A 22,583-nucleotide genomic window follows, 5' to 3' on the forward strand; every position below is an offset into this window, starting at 1 on the left:
TGATAATTAGGACAGTACTTCTCGGGTTAGACAATTAATTACAATTAGATAATTAAATCTCAGTAACGAAAATATTACTGGCGGCTACTCCACTGTACTGGAAACAATACGCACCAGGTTTGCTTCGCGTAGCGCCGTTCCTTTTTTTTTTAAATCGTGCTGCGTGATAGCTGGGACACCCTGTATACGTGCGTGTCGCCGGTGCCTGTATGACACCCTATCCTGTTTTAACGCAATAGCGTTAAGGGCCTCGTGTCGCAGAAAATCCGGCGTCGGCGTCGGTGTCGGTGTCGGCATTGGCGTCGGCGTGAAGCATCAGCGTCTGGCGGAAATAATCATGCCGAACCACATCATCCCGAACCACCCCGACCGGGTGGGCTCTTCGCGTGGCGCAAGGCGTTAGTAAACAAAAATTGAATTTCTCAAAGTAAAATTCGTCATAAAAATCGTAAAGTACGACTTAAACACAACCTACAGACGTGATAGCGTCGGATTGTAATTTGAATATACGAGAAAAAAAGCCTGATAAGCAGCCAGGATCTTTGAGTGCTATCGCTTTCCACTCTTAAAAGCGAAGCTTAAGCGTCCTCCGCTTCTGATTGTGCTTCGCTGTACTTTGGTTTTAGGCAACATTGAGGAAAATGTTGAAAGCTGAGCCTTTCTAAATTTTTAATTTCTTGCTTTAGCGCAAAATAATGAATTATTGTGCACTGATTCCACAATATTGTAGCTAACTGTCGAGCGGTCCTGCGTGCAGGCTGTTGTACCAGTTACTCATTAGATATTCGTGGACACTGGACGGGCTTTAGTGCGAGGATCTGAATGAGGGCGGCGCACGATCTCGACGCGAACGATGCTCACCAGCTCGCTCTCGTCATTTTGTTTTCATAAATAAGCCGGGAAAGTGCCACGGTTGACATGTATACTTAAGAACAAGAGTTCGGGTTCGCGTGCATCCGCTCATGACTACGAAATTGCACGTTCATAATACTGCGAGTGGTTTTGAGGTCCCGATCGAAGTGGACGAGACGGGGGAATTAGAAGCCTTACGCACGTCCATCGTAGCAGCGCAGTCTGAAATGGTCCCAGAAGAACCAGCGGTAATGTAGTCACGTAGTCAATAATGCATTCGCCTCGCTCTGAATTGTAGGAGTCGAACGTAACGATGTGACCGCCCTAAAACAATGTACAATGCACTTCTCCGTCGTGTAAGACGCCCCACTCTATACGAACCATCGTCTCCGTACGAAATCCATTCAAGAACCATTAAAGCGCCTGTTGCTGTTCCATGCAGGCACCCGCTGTATTTTTCAGCATCGCTTCACTATATCACCGCGTACGCAAGAGCGTAAAAACGTTTCGGAAGTTTAAAAGCGATTGTGGCCGTCTTCCAGGCACCGCTCCGACACAGGAGGAAGACATAGCGAGAATGAACAACCGGACCTGACCACGGACACGGCCATCAGAAATGTACTCGGACGCAGGACATGGCCGACGCAGCTTTTTTTTTTTCTTTTTGTGGCCGCGCCCTGTTGCAATAAGAAGCGCAGACCACCACCAACGCTTCTCAGTATGCATATGCCAACCGTCTCGCTTCAAGCTGAATGAGCGGCACAATTTGAGCGGCAGAAGGCGTTTCTTTATCGCTTTCTGAAGTGGGGAGCATAGAAAGGCGCTATTGTTGCGAGAAGAGTTTCTCGGGGGAGGACGTCGCCGTTTCGACCTGTAACGAATGCGTCCAGTTCCCAGGCGCCATGGTCATCGCGGTACATCACTCGAGGCTTCGAAGATGAAGACATCTCGTGTTTACGGTCGCCGGTGCCTGTAGAACGGGTCCGCGGCGGTGTCGATGCGCTCTGCTGTTCAACTGCGTGCTTCTCGAAGCTGCTGCGCAGTCGGGGGCACTCGGGACGTGACTGGTCTATAGCGGAACAGATCGTCAGGACAATTGGAGAAATCGCGCAACTGTGAGCGCACCACGTGGATCCGGCCAGACGGGTGCGTTCATCCTTCGGGGCGCCGGTACGCGGCTGCGTTGTGCGGTGAGCGCAAGCTCTTCCCCCGATATCTTCGCTGCCGTCCTGCCCTCTCCCTCCCCTTCGATTTATCTTTCTCGTGCCATTCTGCGCGCAAGGTCGTAATGACTCAGGCTGTCTCTCACAATGAATTCGCTGGTACAACGTCCCGCCCTCCTTTCCCACACCAAGAAAAGCTGGACCACTACACAGCAGGTGCTGCGCCCTGCACTATGGCCAGTGCTGGTAGCCCACATCAAACAAATCAGTAGGTCCACCAGTGCTTCCTTTTGCCAGGTAGTATGGACGTACCGTGGCAGCGTCTTTAGAGATCCTACGCTTGCCGAGAGGCTTCTGGCAGCTCCTTGGTGTTTGGCTCACCCACAAGTTCGACTATCGTTACCTGGAATTCGAACGAAAGCAAGATTCTCGTCGCCAGCTCTCAAGCAGCTATCTCTACACATGCTGCACGATACATATACAAGTACCATCTTCAGATTTGGTATTATGGCTCGACAAATGTGGGTGGATCTGCAGGAGCTGGGATCTTCCCCACAAAAGCCGTCACCATTCAGTTTAAAACCTCTCACCGGACGTCGACTTCTGCGAAGTTTGCTGCACTTCACAGTGCACTTCGCATGATTCGCACTTTTACCACGAAGAATGACCTTATTTACCGATTCCAAGGCAGCCATGTCGTGGACCACAAGACCAACTTGTAACGGAAATAAGACAGCTATATCAGCAAATAGCAGAGAAAGGACATGACATTACTTTTCAGTGGCTCCCATGCCACTGCGGAGTCGTGGGCAAAGAACATGCGTATGAACCTGCTAGGAGAGCTCGCGAAGATGACTTGAAGGAACCCATCCTGCTATCATGAACCGATGCAGCAACAAATATTCGCATACTCGCGCGTGATACCACACGATTCATGAGGAACACGCCAGGATTCCGGCATAATCGTCTGCACTGCCTGGACACCGCCATTGTTTTCATCCCTCCTGGGATGGTATTTAAAAACGTCTGCTATACAGGCTGATTCAACGGTGCCATTGGGGCCTACATACCAGACAGTCTTTAGGATTCCCTGTTGGCTTGCTGTTTTCACAACACAGAATGGCCCTCTGTGATTTGAGCATGAGTGTTTTGTCAAAGTTCCTTTTCATTCTTTCACGGTACTTCGCTCGCTTCGTTTCTCCTCTCTTTTATCAGTTGCAGCGCTGCTTGAATTCCTAGAGACGTGTCGGCTGGTAGATAGGCTGGGTTTCCAGTAGCAGCAAAGAGCGGTGTGCATCCCAGAGCTGTTGTATATGATATATGAGCTGCCGCCGCTTCAAGGCAGCGCTTCCATCCACCTGGGAAATCTGGGTACATATTTATGTACTGTTTGATGTCCCGAATAGCTCGCTCAGCTAGTCCATTAGCTGCTGGGTGATACGGTGCTGTGAACCTGAGCGTAACTCCACGTCGTTCGGCCCATTCCTTAAGGTGATGACTCCGAAAGGCAGGTCCACTGTCTGACACCACTGCTTTAAAGTTGTCAAACATCTTTCAGCTTAGAAAGGAAATCACACTGTTGGCGTCCTCCTTCCCCGGTTTTGCTGCCACCATCATGGTGCACTCATCCACACACAACAGGAATGCTTGCGTTTTCTTCACGCCTTCAGATTTTTTTCGGAGTTCAGCCAAGTCCATTTGAAGTACGCTCGAGTGCGACGGTAATGTCATCTGTTGAGTTGGTTGCTTAAACTTTACTTTATTCACCTGGCATTTGTGGCATGACTGCACGTATCTTTCCGTGTCTTCTTTCATGCGGGGCCATGTGAACCTTTTCGTCAGTTTCATGTAGGTCCGCCAAAAGCCGTCGAACGTTTCAGGACGTACTATTTGTGATGAATGGTTTGCCCGTTTGGTTAAAGCAGAAGCCAGAGTCTCAATAATGGAGCTTTGCTGCGAAATTTGCTGTTGTTGAATTGATATGGCTCGAAGAACTGTCGGTAGCTCGTCAGATGAAGTTTGCCGGAGCATGAAAGTTCTTTCTATCGGTGTCAACACCAGCTTTTTGAACAGACGCAGCGGAATATTTACTTTCACTGAATGTTGCTCCAAAATTTCCTCTGAAGAAACTGAGGCTTCATCCAGAACGAGATTCAGAAGCTCACCTGTAGTGACGTGTTCGGGAAGGTCAGTGGCGGCTTCGTCCTTGACTTAATATTTCTTGAATACCACAGAGTTGCTGCAGTTCTCCACAAAGAAAGTCACCCACATATTGGTTCTTGCTGTCGACTGCACCTAATTATGTAGCAAGCCCGCACATAATAAACAGACAGAATACTCTTCACGTCGCCATTACGTGCGTGCGTGCGTGCGTGTGCGTGTGCGTGTGTGTGTGTGTGTGTGTGTGTGTGTGTGTGTGTGTGTGTGTGGTGTGTGTGTGTGTGTGTGTGTGTGTGTGTGTGTGTGTGTGTGTGTGTGTGTGTGTGTGTGTGTGCGTGCGTGCGTGCGCGTGCGTGCGTGCGTGCGTGCGTGTGCGTGTGCGTGCGCGTGCGTGTGTGTGTGTGCGCGCGCGCGCGCAGGGTAGGGTAGCAAACTGGATAACTGGACTCCCTGCGTTTGGCATCTCATATCTATCTATCTATCTATCTATCTATCTATCTATCTCTGTCTCTCAGTAGGTCCAATCAAATGGACTCACCACCAAGACCGGATACTCAGCTGGACACCGACATCGCCGACTCGAACTAAGAGTCATTAAAAGATAAAGTTTATCTTTTTCTTTCTCTCTTACGAAAGGTGCCTGGATCTAATGGTATCAAGCGGAACCTCTGTTTTTGAGTACACCACCTCAGAATCGCCTTCAGAGCCGACATGCATGTTTGGTAGTACACCGTTGTCACTGATTGTCTGGGTTATTTATTTATTCATTCCAATACATTCAATTCCCGAAGATTATACATAATTGAGTGGTGACAAAAAATCAAAAGTATACAATTACACGAAGAAGAAGTTACAGCACGTGATAGTAATCGATGTCAGCTTTAGATGCAAAAATAGTAATGACGTTGACGATGGAGGTGGACAGGTGACTCCAATCAGTCGCCGTCTTCGGGATGAATGAGTCAAGAAACAAGGTAGGTGGGTTCAAATTCTGGAAGACCAGCGCTCAGACGAAATACAAAGAAAATAACGCCGCAAATTTTTCTACGCATCTCGCCTGAGCGCAGCTGCGCTGGTCTTCCAGAATTTCAACTATGCTGCACCAACGGGCCTACGTTTCTGCCCTACTGAAGATAGTTGGACGTGTATGACAATTTCGCAGCTTAAAATGGTTACTTCCGCAGGCGCTGCATATATCTTTAAAATGTCTCCTAAATAAATTTTATAGAGACTATAGACCTGGGTGAGGGAGGGGGGGGGGGGGGTATTCTGTAAGTGTCCACCTAGTGGACACGTCCATTTCGTCCGCTGCTGAAGCGCTCATTGGCTAGGGGCGCGTGTCTCCTTCTGACGCGTACCCCAGCCCAGCCAATCAAAACTTCAGCAGTAGACGAAATGGAGATGTCCACTAGGTGAACACTTACAGAATACCCTCCCTGATATAACGCATTTCCGAGCACTTTCGTTAAAAAGTCGTAGTAAATGACAATGCTTGCTAAGAGAGAGAGAGAGAGAGAAAACAAGAGGTGATTAAGATGTATGTGGAGAAGATAGGGACTTTTATACTACTTAACCAAGCCTACACGGAGTTATTATACGCATAGTCTATATCAACAACATATTCAACGTGTGGGTGGCAAGCCCTTTCTCGTGCCATAGTTTTATAATTTGAGATCTCAAATTCAGAAGTTCAATGAGGCATTTGGTATACGAGACAGATGATCCTGTTGGCTGGGGACATCAATACTTTCCACTAGCCCGCAGCAGGCAGCGGCGTCGTATCGTCTGGAGGAGCGAGGCAAACAGATAACCAGCCGATGCACCCTCGTCGGCACGCTCGCTCGCAGACGTTTATCAGCTGGGTCGAGAGCACGGCTCCCGCTTGACGCACACGCAGCAGCCACGATAAGCAGTTACGCCATTTTATTCTCTGCATGGGCGATGAGATAGCATTGCATAAGTGGCACTGTGATTACACGTATGCATGTAACATGCAGTGCGAAGCGATTGAAACGCAATGATCGGCCCGCATGGCGGCCGGCGCTTTTCGCGCCATTGGTGAGCTCTGGGGATGATCCAATGTGGTATACAGTGAAATCGAAGGCCTTTGTAACGCATTGTTAGTAAACTTGGCCCCCAGCGATCAGCCAGCACTCACCGGTTGTGCAAAACGCGCCGGCCGCCATGCGTGCCCTTTATCGCGTTTCACTCCCTGAGCACCATATATACAAGTATCTACGTTGGTGTGCATAGTCCGTTGCGCAGTGCCACAAGCCTCTTTTGCATCATATGCGTCGTATCGTACGCAAGCGCTGTAGTGACGTCGTCGAGTATGGTGCAGTAAAGATGACTGCTCGGCGAAGCACTTATCCGTGAAATATCTACTTTAATTATTTTATCAATTTATATTATTTATTTTTATTTAAAATACTCTCAATGCCTATTATCGTTAAGGAGAGAAGTGGGTGAATTCCGTTATACAATACTAGAAGATTGCGGCTTGGAAAGTTTCGTGGTCAGGATTATTGACGATGGAAGGTGGTTCCATTCGGCGGCGCTGTCGTCCTCAGGAACGTATTAAAATAAAGGTTAGTACGGCAGTTCAGTACGGGCACTTTAAACTGGTGCACAACGCGTGAGGAGATGTAAGAAGCCGAGAGGGACATGTCTTGTTTCAGCTGAGAGTTTGTGAAATTTATCTAATGGAAAAGACACAGGCGGGCAGTTCGCCTTCTAACTGATAATTCTGGTAGGTTTAGTTGAACTTTCATGGCAGAAACACTTGCAGTGTGGAAATAATTTGACATAATGAAACGAGCAGAGGGATTCCGAATGCTTTCAAGTAAATATGTTAGGTGTGTTTAATGTCAATCCCAGATTTACGAGGCATACCCTAGTTTGGATCTTACGAGCGATTTGTTAGCTTAAGTGAAAGAGGAGCACGACAAAAGCTGTGACGCAAGAAACCAGGTGCGCGGTTACCGTTATGGAAAACATACTAAACGTGTGTCTGCCATGACAGATTGTGTGTTATAGGAATACTTAAGTATTTATAAGAAGTGACGGGAGAGAGTATATCAAACAGTTAATCGGGTAGAGAAATCGTCTAGCAGTGTTGTAACGCGAAATTCTCATCATTTTACATTTCGTAACGTTTAATTTCATTAAGCAATGATTGCACCAGGACGACACATTATCAAGATCTGCATAAAATAAGACAGGATCTTTGGAGTTAGTTATCTCGCAATAAATGGCCCAATCATCGGCAAACAGACGAATGGTAGAAGATACAATGTTAGGAAGATCGTTAATATAAATGAGAAATAATAATGGTGCGAGCACGGAATACTGCGGTACACCTGCGATTACAGGGCAAGCTGGCGAATCTGAGTGGTTAGCAGAGACTGGGAACGATTTCGGAGAAAGTAATAAATCCAGTTTAATACATTGGGGTTAATGCTGAGTTTGCTAAATTTCAACAGGAGAAGGCGGTGACATACGGTGTATAAGGCCTTCTGAAAATCTAAAAAGATGCAGTCTATGAAAGAGCCTCTATCAAGGATGGAAAACAAGTCATTAGTGAACAGGAGAACCTGCGTTTCGCACGAAAATGTTTTTCTGAAACCGTGCTGGTGTTCGCTAACGAAATTATTTGATACGAGAAATTCTACCAGATGGGAATAGATAATACGTTCAAACATCGTGCAGGGAATACTGGTCAGTGTAATGGGTCCGTAGCTATCGGGAGAGGCAGCGTTACCGTGTTTAGCCTTGTTACATGGATTGATGTCAGTTTTCCAAATGTGAACCTTGGCCTAAGCACGCAGCTGTAGGAGGGCCTCAAACTATATAAGCTCTGCAATTTCTGGTTTAACTTAAAGCGAAACTTTTGGCTACAAGAGCAATTGATTTATTGACTTATTTGCCTCATTTTGTCAACTAACAACGAGTAATGACGACAACGACGTAACGGAAAGGAAAGGCGGACAGACACAACAAACCCAGTTCGAAGCACTTAGCTGCTGTAGAAAAAAAAACGAATACAGCTGTGTGTAGAGTCGGGACAAGAATCCTTGGCTATCTTAATAACAATAGGAGGTCTGCAGTGCAACATAATTTCTCTGAATAGCACAGAAATACTAGTGAGGGCATTACGGCTTTAAGATTAACAACAAGAGGCATCGTCACCAGCTGCTTGTGGCCAGAGACCTTTTTTTTTTTTTTACTTTATCGATGTTTACGTCAAAACTACTTAGAAAGGAACAATTGTCATTCACCGGAATGTAGCACAAAGCTACAAAGAAAACCCGATACGGGTTTCTCAGAAAACTGCAAAAATCAGATTCTATGTTCACTCAAACGGAAACTGTTCTACTCAATGCATCCGATGTGGAGGTCGTTTGTGTCTGCTCCTCATCCTTCATCAATGGCCTTTAGCAACGGGCGAGTGGCAGTTATTTCGTTGCTTGCCGTTGCCTTGCGTAGGAGTGTCCTTCTGACATCACTGAAGCTGTGGGCGTATGTCAGCGTCCTTCTGCTTTATTTGACTTCCCGCTTATCGGGCGCGTGACGAGCGACTGTAAACGGAACGATAAAGCTGACCACTTCACGCCCACCGTCTTCAACCATCCCACCTTCCGGTGTTGCTTAAGGCATTGTTCGCACTCCAGACTGTAGCCGTAACATACGCAATCTGCGCAACTGTCGTAAAGAGCCGTTGGGCATGTATGTCACTGTCGTGAGAGATTTGGGCATTCCGGTGACATTTTTGTTGCCTCGCTGATCTCTTCCCACATAATCTACGCATTCGCATACTAACCACCCACGCGTCGCGATGGAGAGCGCGTCGTCGCACCCAATCTACGCGCGATGAAACGCGCATCGACGATCTCAGTCCATGACTTAAACAAACACGCGCAAGCACAGAATGGCATTCTTTCTCTCTCCTAGTGACGTACTCAAAAGACTCGATAATATTTTATGAAGCCAATATGGTACAGCACACATCAGCTTAAATAAAATAATCTAGCAGGATGTTTTGACATTAATACCTTCATCCATTACATTCGTTTCAATTTACTGATAACTACACCGATATTTATGACATGGATATGATCCATCGTAGAATATCCCTTCCTGAAGCCAGCCTGTTCTCTTGGTTGGCTGAAGCCTAGGGTGGCCCTGATTCTATCGGTAATAGAGGTAATCAGGTAATAGAGAAATCTGTGGAATACAATCAACCTCTCAATATGGCTTTCATAGATTATGAAAAAGCATTTGATTCAGTAGAGATATCAGCAGTCATAGAGGCATTGCGTAATCAAGGAGTACAGGAGTCATACGTTAATATCTTCGCAAATATGTACAGGGATTGCACAGCAACCTTGGTTCTCCACAAGAAAAGTAGAAATACACCTATCAAGAAAGGGGTCAGGCAAGGAGACAATCTCTCCAATGCTATTCACTGCATGCATGGAAGAAGTATTCAAGCTCTTAGACTGGGAAGGCTTAGGAGTGAGGATCAAAGGTGAATATCTCAGCAACCTTCGGTTTGCAGATGACATTGTCCTATTCAGCAACAATGGGGGCGAATTACAGCAAATGATTGAGGACCTTAGCCGAGAAAGTGTAAGAGTGGGGTTGAATATTAATATGCAGAAGACAAACATAATGTTCAATAGCCTGGCAAGGGAACAAGAATTCAGGATCGCCAGTCAGCTTCTAGAGTCTGTAGAGGAGTTGATTTATCTATAGGTCAATTACTGACAGGGGACCCTGATCATGAGAAAGAAATGTATAGAAGAATAAAATTGGGTTTGAGTGCATAAGGCAGGCATTGCCAAATCCTGACTGGGAGCTTACCACTGTTGTTGAAAAGCAAAGTGTACAATCATTGCATTCTACCAGCGCTAACATATGGGGCAGAAACTTGGAGGTTAACAAAGAAGCTCGAGAACAAGCTAAGGGCCGCACAAAGAGCGATGGAACGAAAAATGTTAGGCCTAACGTTAAAAGACAGGAAGAGAGTGCATGGTGTGGATCAAAGAGCTATAATGGGGATAGCTGATATTCTAGTTGACATTAAGAGAAAGAAATGGAGTTGGGCAGGCCATGGAATGCGTAGGATGGATAACCGGTGGACCATTAGGGTTACAGAATGGATACCAAGAGAAGGGAAGCGCAGTCGAGGTCGGCAGAAAACCAGATGGGATGATGAAGTTGGGAAATTTGCAGGCGCAAGTTGGAATAAGCTAGCGAAAGACAGGGGCAATTGGAGATCGCAGGGAGAGGCCTTCGTCCTGCAGTGGACATGAATATAAACTGATTATGATGATGATGACGACGACACCGATATTTGTGCATGTCAAACAAGATGCAGGAAAGGAAGAAAAATACAACAGTAGAATGAATCAAAGTATTAAAAGTATTTTTTACAAGAGATAGAAAGCAAAGAAGAGAGAGAGAAACAGAAGATAGGACATGCAGAGAGGTTCACCAGACGACGTCCGGTTTGCTAACCGGCACTCAGCGAGAGAGGGACGGAAAGAGAGATGAAGAATGCATATAACAGCAGGGAGGTTAACCAGACGCCGTTCTGGTTCCGCCCAGGACGAATATCCATGAAGCTATAAATACAAGGCAGCATAAATAGCATAAATACAGTTTGGAGGACTCAAAGTAAAGACTACATGACGCACAAAACAAAACGGGAAAAGAAAGCAGGTAGCAACATAGCATCGAGGAATTTCGAGGAAGTGCGTGTGTGAACATTTCGCCACACTTTAAGCAAAGGCATTTTGAATTGTGAACGTGCACCCTCGGCACGTTCACCGTCAGCGTTGCGGTGTTTAAAACAACCTGAAGTGCACCTTTCCATTCCAGGAATAAGAAAGAAGCCTGACCTGCCTACGAAAAAGTTGAAGTTCCAATTAGTAGTACTTATATTAAACCAATAGTTCCTATGTCGGCACCACCGTGCAGTCCTGGAGCCTCTTCCATCGTGGGCACCGTGTTGCAGCTCATATTAAACGTGACTGTACGAACTCCACCTGGCAACGAAAGCAAGGACACTTAGCCTCAAAAGAAAAGAAACAGGCTCTATTCGAAGACGCGTTGGGAGTCAACAGCGGAATGTGCTGAATGGGACAAAGTGCCATTAGCTTGTAAAAGCACAATGAAGACAAGCGTCAAACCACTTTTGTCAGTTTGACTCCACCCCTTTTGTTGTTGCAATCCTTCCGTTTATAACAGCATTGACGAAGGGGCCTTAGTGCGTCTTCTTGAACCAGAAAGCAGCGGTCACTTTGTGCATGGGACTTCGCATCCTCTGTTTCTGTCTGTCCGTCAAAATGCGTGCTTATACCTAAGGTTGCCTCCGCCGAAGTATATATACCTTTGGCATGTACATCGCCGCTAAAGTGGTCACTAAAGGCCACTATAAAGTCAAACTTTCGCATAAAGAACTTATGACATTCGCTTTCCCTAACCCTAAATGTGGTTTCAATGTGTACTAAACCTCTCGGGAAGATGCTCTCGTGACGTCTCTTGCAGCCGGAATGTTGCCTAGTAACTTAAAACGACGGCCGTTATAAAACGTCATTACACCACCCACAGTTCAGAAGTATTATGAAACAGCAGCCGCGCTAGTCGGCAGGTGCATACACCGCTGGCGTCGGGGAAAAAGCAATCTAATCGTGCGACGCACTGGTATCGAAGCTCAAGTGTGTAAGAGCACACACCAGCAGCACATTTACGTAAATTGAACCGCGGTTTGTTGTTCGTTCTACTTTTTTTTGTGTCATAGTCATGTTCACGCTCATTTCGCAAACAACGCTCCCTATCATTCATAACAGGTTCGAAAAGCTTCGCGCAAGCGTTATATATCGTTATATAACCCCACATAAAGTTTCAGAGAAATGTGCGATCGTTCGATGACGCATTATGACAGGGTGGCGCACACCACATGATCTAGGCTCGGCCATGCATGAAAATCTGCTTTCTGGCCATGTTGCGCTTCCACGTCACCTATACACATCCGATGCATTGCTTATAAAGTGATGCGCCTGTATAAATATTGACGCGAAGTAAGCTGCCCACTACAGGCACCGATCGTGATAAGTCAGCTGCCCACTACAGGCACAAGATCGCCAGAGAGAAGACGACGAAGGGCGCAGGTGTGCGCGCGTTCTCTTGAGTGTCGGCCATCATAAAAGAAGGCTGTTCTCTTTCGGCAAGCTCGTTATAATTATCTTCGTGACAATATACATATCCACAAACATGTCCTGTGAAATATAGGGATCAACCGACACGAAACTGTGACGGCAAAGAAAATGTTATTGCTTTAAAAACTTGAGCGATAACTGTGGCGCTGAGCTCATTTACTGCGAGAATAACAGCTTATCGCAGCAGACACCGCCGCCTTCGGAAGAAAAACTTATTATTAGATGCGCTCACTGGCAATATGCACTTTGTGAGTCAAAATCTCGTTCTATATAAACCGCCGGTTTGCTGAGGCGGGGATTCTCTGCTGGTTTTCTTGCTCTTCACCCGATGGCGAGGCTGAGTAGGAGGAGGCCACCAGACGACAGTACGATAACGACTTGACGATCACGACAGCGTAACGGGAAGACAGACAGTGGACGGGTGGTTAAAGTCCCAAACTCACTTGCTAGCTTTAAACTTCTGTCGCAGTAATATGTTTACATAAAGCCTTTTAGAGATGGAGGAGGGCTCAATGCAGTCTCTCTTTCTCTCGGCACTGACAGTGAGCGCTTTAGTTTTCAGAATCGTGGAAAGCAAAATTACCGACTGGAGAGCCGGAAACGCACGCCCCCGCGAGTATCACAGCTACGTCCGAACGATACAATGACTCTGAGAGGCCGATAGCTGTCAAACATCAGGGTCAGCGTTGTTTGTCTCGGTCTGCCCTCGGTCAGACAGCGGCTTGGAAAAGGCAAACGAGATAAATCTGCTCTACACTGTAGAAGCTACCGCAGCAGCAGCAGGTGCTGTTGAAAAGGCCGCCGTGTGCGGTTTACGAGAAAAGCCGCAAAACCCCGGTCGTTTTTCTTCCTTCAAAACCATTTCTTTTTTCTGATCGCTTACAGCTTACTGAGAACTACACGGGAGAACCACGTGCCCCTACAGCAGCATGTGCGGCATTGTAGAAGTTGCGACGATAAGTTCGTCTATTCCTATTTACACGATACACAGGGTGTTCACTTTTAAGTTTTACGGAATTTTTGGAAATCGCCTATGGCAGGTAGCTTAATTCTTATCATTGAGCTGGGTTATTTGATGAGGCGCACATTAGTAGCACGAGAAATCGAAACACATATTCAACTAATTACCAAAATTTACTAATTAACTTTTTAGTTAATTAATTTACGACACATTGCAATTTACGAATTGTAGCCGGTGAGCGTGTCAGGCGTATCCATTTCGAATGAATTTCCAGGATGACACCAGTTTGGAGATATGCGCCATCAAACTCACCGCAACAACGCAGTGTTGTTCCGCTTACGTTTTTACCAAAATGCTGTTTCATACACTGAAGCCCAAAAGTAACTGTAACGCCCATGTATTTCGTTCCACACTATTGGAAATAATATCTCGAAACTGGTGTCATCCTGCAAATTCATTTCAAGTGAAAGCATCTTGCGAACTCACCGGCTACAATTCGTAAATTGCAGTATGTGTCGTAAAGTAATTAACTAAGAAGTTCATTAGTCCATTTTTGTTCATTAGTTGAAGATGTGTTTAGATTTCTCGTGGTACTAATGTCCGCCTCTTCGAATAACCCAGCTCAACGATAAGAATTATGCTACCTGCCACAGACGATTTTTTTAAATTCCGTAAAGCTTATTTATTATTATTTATTATTATTATTATTTATTTATTTATTTATTATTATTTATTTATTTATTTATTTATTTATTTATTTATTTATTTATTTATTTATTTATTTATTTATTTATTTATTTATTTATTTATTTATTTATTTATTTATTTATTTATTGCATTGAGCAGCTTGCCCTAAGGCTCAGATGTATATTTAAACAAAAGCGTTGAGAGGCCTTCCTCGAATAGAAATTGCAGTAGTGGCTTAGCGAACTTATTGTGCGTAAGCCAACGCCAATAACTGCCTATATGTGATCCGTTCGTAGTTTGGCAACTTTTACATCCTCCCTTTCAAGCTGCCCTTGTACCTGGGCGCAGCCACTACAGGTGGCGAATGTCCGCTGCAGATTATGGAGCAGCACACTTTGGACAGTTGAGTGAGTCGTCGTCTATTGTGCCCCAGGCCCACGTGACGGAAGGCTTAAGGGCCACTCCAGCGCGTATTGCAGACTTACCTAACGCGTTTGTTTTGGGGCTGGCTTTCGCTCTGACGATTTCCCTTCTCACGCGGATACGCCATCATTCTCTGGAGGTCTCCCCTTCGAAGCGTTTCAGTATCACACGTTCAGAAATTGCACCTATTTCCCCAACAGCGGTATTTCTGTATTTTTCCTACAGCTGTGGTGGATGTTCTACGGTGAAGCCTACCTGTGGTTGCAGGGGGGACGCCCAGAGACAGCGCCAGTAAAAAGTATATGGGGCCCCCTTCCGAGATGCGAACCCAGGCAAGCAGGAGAGCTCCATGGCTGAAAACATTTATATAGCCGTAAGAAAAATGCAAAGCGTTTGTAGACGTCGGAACGTCAGGAACGCTCTCATTTTGTACACTCATGACGTGGCGCCACCTCCTACCCATTTGCTGCGCCGTCACGTGCCCAATGACGCACGCACTAGGCGACGCCTTTAGTCAGCCAGATGACGCCGACGTGACGTGTGCAATGACGCACGCACTAGGCACACCTTTAGGCAGCCAAAACCATGGCGTCGGGGAAGCGTGCTCGTCTCGCGCCCCGGAGGCCCGGGATCGATTCCCATTGAGACAGAAATGTACCAAATTTTCTTTTCGTAGCCATTTTTTTACTTGTTTTTACTGTTTGAGCCAGCGGCTATGCTTGGTGCCATCTTTCGGTCACGCCGACGCCGACAGATTTTCGCGTAATGGGGCATGTCGTGCTTTCGCAAAAAGAAGAAAAAAGAAAGAAAAACCTTCGGATTTCTATGCCACAGCGATTCGTATCCAGTACCCCACGCACGCTACGCGGACGCTGTGCCACATGGGCAATCTTGGTGTGTATTTTTCCTCTTCGAAATTCATACACTGCACCTTTGGTCGACGTATACATATACACGGCGAATACCTGGAGAATCATTAGCGCAGGCTGTATTTTAGGCAACATTAAGGTTTCAGTCCTCCCTACTCGTGTTATTGTATTTGTGTGCGATTTGCTGCCGCTTCACAAAGGCTTAACTCCTTCAATTTAAAGAACTTCCTAAATTATTTAATGACACCAGTACTGATGCAAAAGAGTTCTTCGCACGCATCTTCAGCGTGATTTATTATAACCCAGGTCCAGGCACCCTCACGCAGACAGCCTCGGGTTTTGTTATGATCCTTAAATGTATTCTTGATGACACACGTACTGGTTCCTTTATTACGCAACAAATTCGAACATTGTGCTTTCTTTTCCTCCCTCCCAGTCTTCTCTCGTCTTTTTTTTTTTTTTTTTTTTTTTTTTTTTTTTTACATTTCGAACCTGAGTGCTCTATATATATAACACTTTCCTGTAAGGAAACATGCACTTGGCGGGCTGGATGAGTGAAATTCACGCTTTGGATGAGGACCTGCACCGGCAGATCATGCCGCAGCAAAGAAGCAAGCTGTGTAAGCATAAATGTGAGTCCGCGAAGTAGCAGACTTTTCATATATTTCTTCTTTTATTGAAGTCGGGGAAAGGGGAGGCAGTTCGTAGTATGTGATCACACTGAAAGCAAGTAACTGGACAGGCACCGGAGTATTCCAAGAATCTAAGCAGCAGTTTTGCTGCCATAAAATAAGCTCATGCACGCTGTGCTTGATTTTCCTGCACTCCCCCCCCCCCCCCTCTTTTTTTTTTTTTTTGGTCTTATGCCTCTATCTTCTGCCCAAAGAGGCGCCGTTATTGTTCGAAAGTGAGAGCATGGCAACTCATCGCAGCAGTACTCATTGATACACAACAGCATGCTTTATTTTTTTATTATTTTCATCTGTGTTCAAGGTTGTTTTCTCTGTAATTGTAGACGGCTATAGATACTGGATAATGCGATGCCCCTGAAACAATGGTGAGCTGCGTAGATTACCCGCATACCAGACCTTTGTTTTGAACAACGCCGAACGGAACTGTGACTGCTCATAGCTCACCATGTTCATATATATTGCCACTGCATGCGGCTTGGCATACTGTTCCTATAATTTTATTTTTTCATTTTCTAAGCGTGCATTTTTCTCGTTTATTTGCGCTGCTGGCACTCTCGCGCCGGCACTACCAGTCCGCTTCTGTGGTCGTTCAGCAACTGTATGGAAGCAGCTGTGGCCAGGCGGCAAAATAATTCCATGCAGTCGCGCAGTTATTCCAGCCGGCGCGAGTGGTACACGGTGGTGAGGAGTGAATATTTTTCACCGAGAGTGCGAGCTTGTTTTCGCACATTCCGCGATATTGCCACGTGCGCTTTCGCAGAAATCCTCAGCATTTCCGGCGCAAAGCTTCTGCGCAACTTTCGCATTGCAGCTGCTCAATTCTCGAATAGCGTTAAAAAAAAACGCAGCTTGGCAGTTGTTTACCCGTTTGCTCCCGCTTTTCAACGTCCTCTAGACATTAACCCCCAAGGATCCTGTCCTTCGTAGTAAGCTCATGCAAGGACAGCCCGCGCATGAGGGCGCACTAGTCATGTTGAAAGATACAGTCTTTAGTGAAAGGCGAAGACGTTGTCTAGGACAACACCTGGTGCCCCACTCCAGAAGTATGACATGATAATGTACGGCGTGAAATAAAGGAAAATTTAAAAATTGTTAAAGACTAACAAAGTAGAGGGATGTCCCGCTGCACATAACTTCAATAGCGCGGTGGAGAGTTAAGCGCATAAAACTCTCAGCATAATTTCTTTGTTTCTCAACAATAAATTTGATATTTTGCTGTGATTACGACCCACGCCTTTCAAGTAAGTAGTAAGAAGTAAATTAAAATTAATTAAATTATGGGGTTTTACGGGCCAAAACCACCACCTGATTACGAGGCACGCGTAGTCAGGGACTCCGGAATAATTTCGACCAACTGCTACACCCAGAGGAAACTAAGGCGGTATACTAGCAAAATAGTAACAAGGTAATTCATGCCTATGGAGGTTCAGAACAAGACTTTCTACGGGATGTTACAGAGAAATAATCTCCCAGGCTAGACCGGTTATACACGCAGACTACACAGGAGTAGTCAACAACGAACTTGACAGGAAAATTAGTGAAGCAGAAGTAAGGGCAGCCTCGCAAAAACTTAATACTAAATCAGCACCCGGACCAGATGGAATCACAAATAAGATACTCAGGAACCTAGATGATGAGTCTATAACAAAATTGACAGAATATATCAATGAATGCTGGAAAACCTGCAAAATACCACAACAATGAAAGACGGCACACGTCATCTTAATACCTAAGCCAGGCAGGCGCTTACATCTGGAGAATCTGAGACCCATATCTCTCACATCTTGCGTTGGAAAGCTTATGGAGCATGCAGTCCTAGCGAGACTAACCAGCTATCTCGAGGACAGGGACCTGTTTCCCTCCACGATGCTGGGTTTCAGAAGGAATCTTTTCACGCAGGGTGCGATGCTCCAGCTTAAACACCAAGTCATAGACAACCCAGGCAGATCCACTAGAGCCATCCTCGGCTTAGACTTAAAGAAATCATTTGACAGCGTAACACATCAGACAATACTCAGCAGCCTTGAAGAGCTAGGATTAGGAAGGAGAACATACAATTATGTTCCTGACTTCCTAACCGGCAGAAAGGCAAAGATCACCGTAGGAGACCTCGTCCCGGAAGAGATTGAGATTGGTAGCGCCGGCACACCACATGGGTCAGTGATATCGCCGATGCTATTTAATCTGGCATTATTCGGATTACCAGCGAAACTACAAGAAATTGAGGGCCTTAACCACACTATATATGCCGATGACATTACCTTATGGGTAAAGGAGGGTAATGATGGGCAGATAGAACAGACACTCCAAAGCACGATTGAAACAGTCGAACAATACCTAGAGGGAACCGGATTGGTTTGCTCGGCGGAAAAATCAGTATTATTATTGTGCAGGCCGACTCGCAGGGGCCGTAAACCAAACAGCTACAGGGGGGCAGACCATCTAGAAACGGACATAGAATTGAAGACTGTCGATGATAAACCCATATCTAAGGTGGATAAAATCAGGGTTTTGGGACTGCTCATTGAAGCAAAAGGCAACAATGGAGAAATCATTAGGAAGTTGGAAGGGACAGTATCTCAAGTTATGAGGTTGATCAGAAGGATAGCCAATAGACACAGTGGAATGAAGGAAGGAAACATGATCAGACTGGTACAGGCGTTCGTTATCAGCAGGATCGTATACGTTGTACCCTACCTTAGATTGTACGCTGCAGAAAAGATTAAATTAGAATGCCTCATTAGGAAAATTTATAAACTAGGCGTAGGACAACCAATCAGCACTAGTACCGACAGGTTATTAGAATTAGGCCTGCACAACACAATAGACGAGCTCATGGAGGCGCAGCGGATAGCGCAGTACGAACGCCTTTCCAAAACCAAAACAGGAAGACACATACTAGAAAGACTAGATATTGGGTAACATACTCAAAACGGAACCAAAGTGTACATCCCGAATGGTGTCAGGGATACGATAACCGTTCCCCCATTACCAAAGAACATGCATCCCGTGCACCAAAAAGGCAGAAGAGAAAGCAGAGCAATGGTTATACAAAAGAAATTTGGGAATATAGTAAAGACGCAGTATTTGTAGACGCTGCTAGATACAAACACAAGCGCGGCTTTACAGCCGTAGTAATTGATCACGAAAAGAAGTGCAAAACATGCGTTACGGCAAGCACAGTAAACATCGAGACTGCGGAGGAGCTGGCTATTGCACTAGCACTACCACAGACCGAAGCGGACGTAATAGTCAGTGACTCTCAGGCGGCAGTACGAAATTTCGATAATGGCCGAATCTCTCCTGAAGCACTTCGAATGCTAATGGCAGGTACCAAAAGTCAAGAAAACAATGTTTATTTAATATGGACACCCGCTCACACCTCCACCTCGCCAGGAAACAGCAATAATAATAAGAGGGCGCATGACGTGGCTCGAGGGCTTACGGACCGAGTCACGGCCGATAACATGGCCGGCACCTTAGCGTCTCCTGAGAACGAGGATGGAGAGGAGTGGGAATGGAAGGATCGTATGACCAGATTTCATGACATCACACAACACTACAAATTACAAAGGTGCATTTCCCCACCACATCACCAAAAGCTCAGCAAAAAGCAGTCTGTCGAATGGCGGCAATTACAGACCAGAACTTATCCGAACCCGGCGATCTCACACCTCATTTAACCAGACATGTGCAAGGCAGATAAATGCAAAAACTGTGGTTCTAGAGCCAATGTGGAACATATGCTATGGGAATGTCGAGGGATAACAAACAATAATGAGGATGCAGCCTTTCGCGATCGCCTCCGCATGCGCTGGGAGACTGTGTTGCTCAGCTCTGCCCTTGACGATCAACTTTGGGCTGTCCAGCGGGCCAAGGAAGCCGCCAGGGCTCAAGAGCTCCTGGCCGTCACCTAGGCGGGACCATTTGCCCGTCCCACAAACTCGCAGGACCTTTAAATAAAGTTATTTGTCTGACTGACTCCCAACTCACACACCTCGTAAGGAGAGTAGCCAATCGACGCAGTGGCCTCAAGGAGCAAGACACCCTGAGAGTCGTTCAAGCTCTACTGACCAGCAAAATAACGTACGCAACCCCGTACCTGGCTCTCAAGAATTGCCAAGTCGACAAGCTCAATGTCATCATCCGCAAAGCTACGAAGCTCGCCATGGGTCTACCATCCGTGGCATCTACCACCCGACTTCTCAAAATGGGTGCTCATAACACGTGGCAAGAGCTGGTGGAAGCCCAGAAAACCAACCAACTCGAGAGGCTGAAGCTCACGCCGACGGGCAGATTCGTCCTTGCGCGCCTCGGCTACGGAGAACGCTACATCTCCGACGCGGACCTCAAGGTAAAGATACCGCCATGCTTAAGAGAATCCCTGAGCATCGACAAACTACCGCGCAACATGCATCCCGAGCATCATCGGGGACGCCGGCTCGCTCGAGTCGACGCCATCCGAAGACGCCACAAGCACGATCCAGATGCTCGCTACGTAGATGCGTCCAGATACCCGGGAAAAACCGCTTACGCCCTGAGTGTGGTTGACTCGAGAGGCAAAGAACTGGCATCCGCCAAATTCAGGGTGCGGAACTCGGAGACAGCGGAAGAAGCGGCGATCGCCCTCACCACCACCACGAGCACGAACGCGGTCGCAGTCTTCACGGACTCCCAATCCGCAGTACGTAATTACACGAGAGGACGAATATCGGTGGAAGCAGTCAAAATTCTGCAGAAAAGAAGCACTCCGCTCCCTTACACCTGCGTCACGTGGGTACCAGGGCACGAGGGGCTCGAGGGAAACGAAGCGGCACACGCCGCGGCCCGCGATCACGTCAACCGGGCCTCTCTCGCAGCCTCGCGAAGACCCCCGACCGCATGGTGAGGCATCGGAGACAATACCCCCCATGTATATCGCCATCCTCCAACACTACCGACTGGGACGCAGCGTGTACCCGCCACCTCATCCAAAACTGACCAAAGAGGAAAGCACCGTATTCCGAAGACTGCAGAGCAATACGTACACCCATGGGATCCTCATGCATCGCATCCACCCGACACTACACACCTACAACTGCCCGATCTGCGCCAGTGCCAGACACTCTGGCTCATTTGCTACTCGAGTGCCCGTGGCGCCCCGAAGACGCCGTTACCAAACATACAACGTCCGAAGACGTGAACCTCCTCGCCGAGACGTGGGAGGCCTAGATCTCCACCCCGGCCCTGGACGAACAACGACGCCTTGTCGCCAGAGCCCGGGATGCTATCGCGGCCAGAGGATTCCTGGAATGAGGGACCCTCCCACCTAGAGTGATCCACAGCTCAAACGCTCGGGAACACCGTCTCGAAAATAAAGTTTATTTCATCATAATCATCTGACTGACTGACTGACTGGCCTGGGGGTTGTTTAAGGTGCACCTAAATCTAAGTGCACGGCTGTTTTCGCATTTCGCCCCCATCGAAATACGGTCGCCGTGGCCGGGATTCGATCCCGTAAGAAGTAAATGAACGCAGTTTGCGATGCGTCGCACTTTTTGTGATATGGCATGCAATCGCGCGTCTGTGAAGCCTTTGCTGGTGGAGTGCATGGTTTGTTGAACAGTATATACACGGCGCTGATGTCGGTTGCACGTTCGGCGCAGGCCCATTTTGTTCTCCGCCTTTGCGGCAATGGGTGCCCAGCTTACTGCAAGCGCTAGGTGCCGATCGAGGTTAACGGCGGTGCAGTGAGGACAACACAAAGCCCGGTCGAGTGCTTCCACGGGGCTCACAAAACGTTAACCGAGAACGTGCGCCTCTGAACAACCGAGTCACGAAAGCTTCAGATTCAAGTAATGTCTGTCTCTCACTCAGATCAAGAATGTAACGGTTAAAAAAGCGACACCTGACGTACGGTAGAGAATGAGCGAAATCAGTGCAAGAGGCCAGGCGCTAATTCCTTGGCGAATGGGTTGCTCGGGATGACACCGGCTTTGTGAAGGAGGCAGAGATAACGACGACGATGTTATCGCTCTTGGACTTTATGCGGAGCATCATGGCGACGCCGACGGCAGAAATGCGCCTAGAGTGTCCATATAATTACTATCCCAATAAAAGCTGTAGCAGTGCCTTCGTCGCCCTCTGCTACGATAGCTTATGTTGTGGGCAACCAAAAAGGATGCCGACAGATAGATGTAGAGAATCCTGGGAGCCCTTGCTACTCAACGAAGAAGAAAATGCTCGACGGCAAGTCATTGGTCTCGCCCTGACCGCCGCCGCGCCCCAGGGATGCCGGTCGACGGTTAGGGACGATTAGTGTGGGTTTAGGCTGAAGCCTCTACCCCGTCATCTATTTGACGGGTGCAAATAAAGTCACTTCTCTCTCTCTCTCTCTCGGTGGGCCCGAGGAGGCCCTTCAATCGCATTTCCGTGCGACTGTCCTCGATGCAGTGTACTCAGACGAACGCTCGCTCGCAACTGCACTTGATCGCGTTGATCACAGGTCATTGTCAAAGCAAACCAACAAATCCTTTTTGGATGCCGATAACATAAGCCATCGTAGCAGAGGGCGA

This window comes from Dermacentor silvarum, chromosome 2 (assembly GCF_013339745.2).
Source record: "Dermacentor silvarum isolate Dsil-2018 chromosome 2, BIME_Dsil_1.4, whole genome shotgun sequence".
NCBI classification, from domain to species: domain Eukaryota; kingdom Metazoa; phylum Arthropoda; class Arachnida; order Ixodida; family Ixodidae; genus Dermacentor; species Dermacentor silvarum.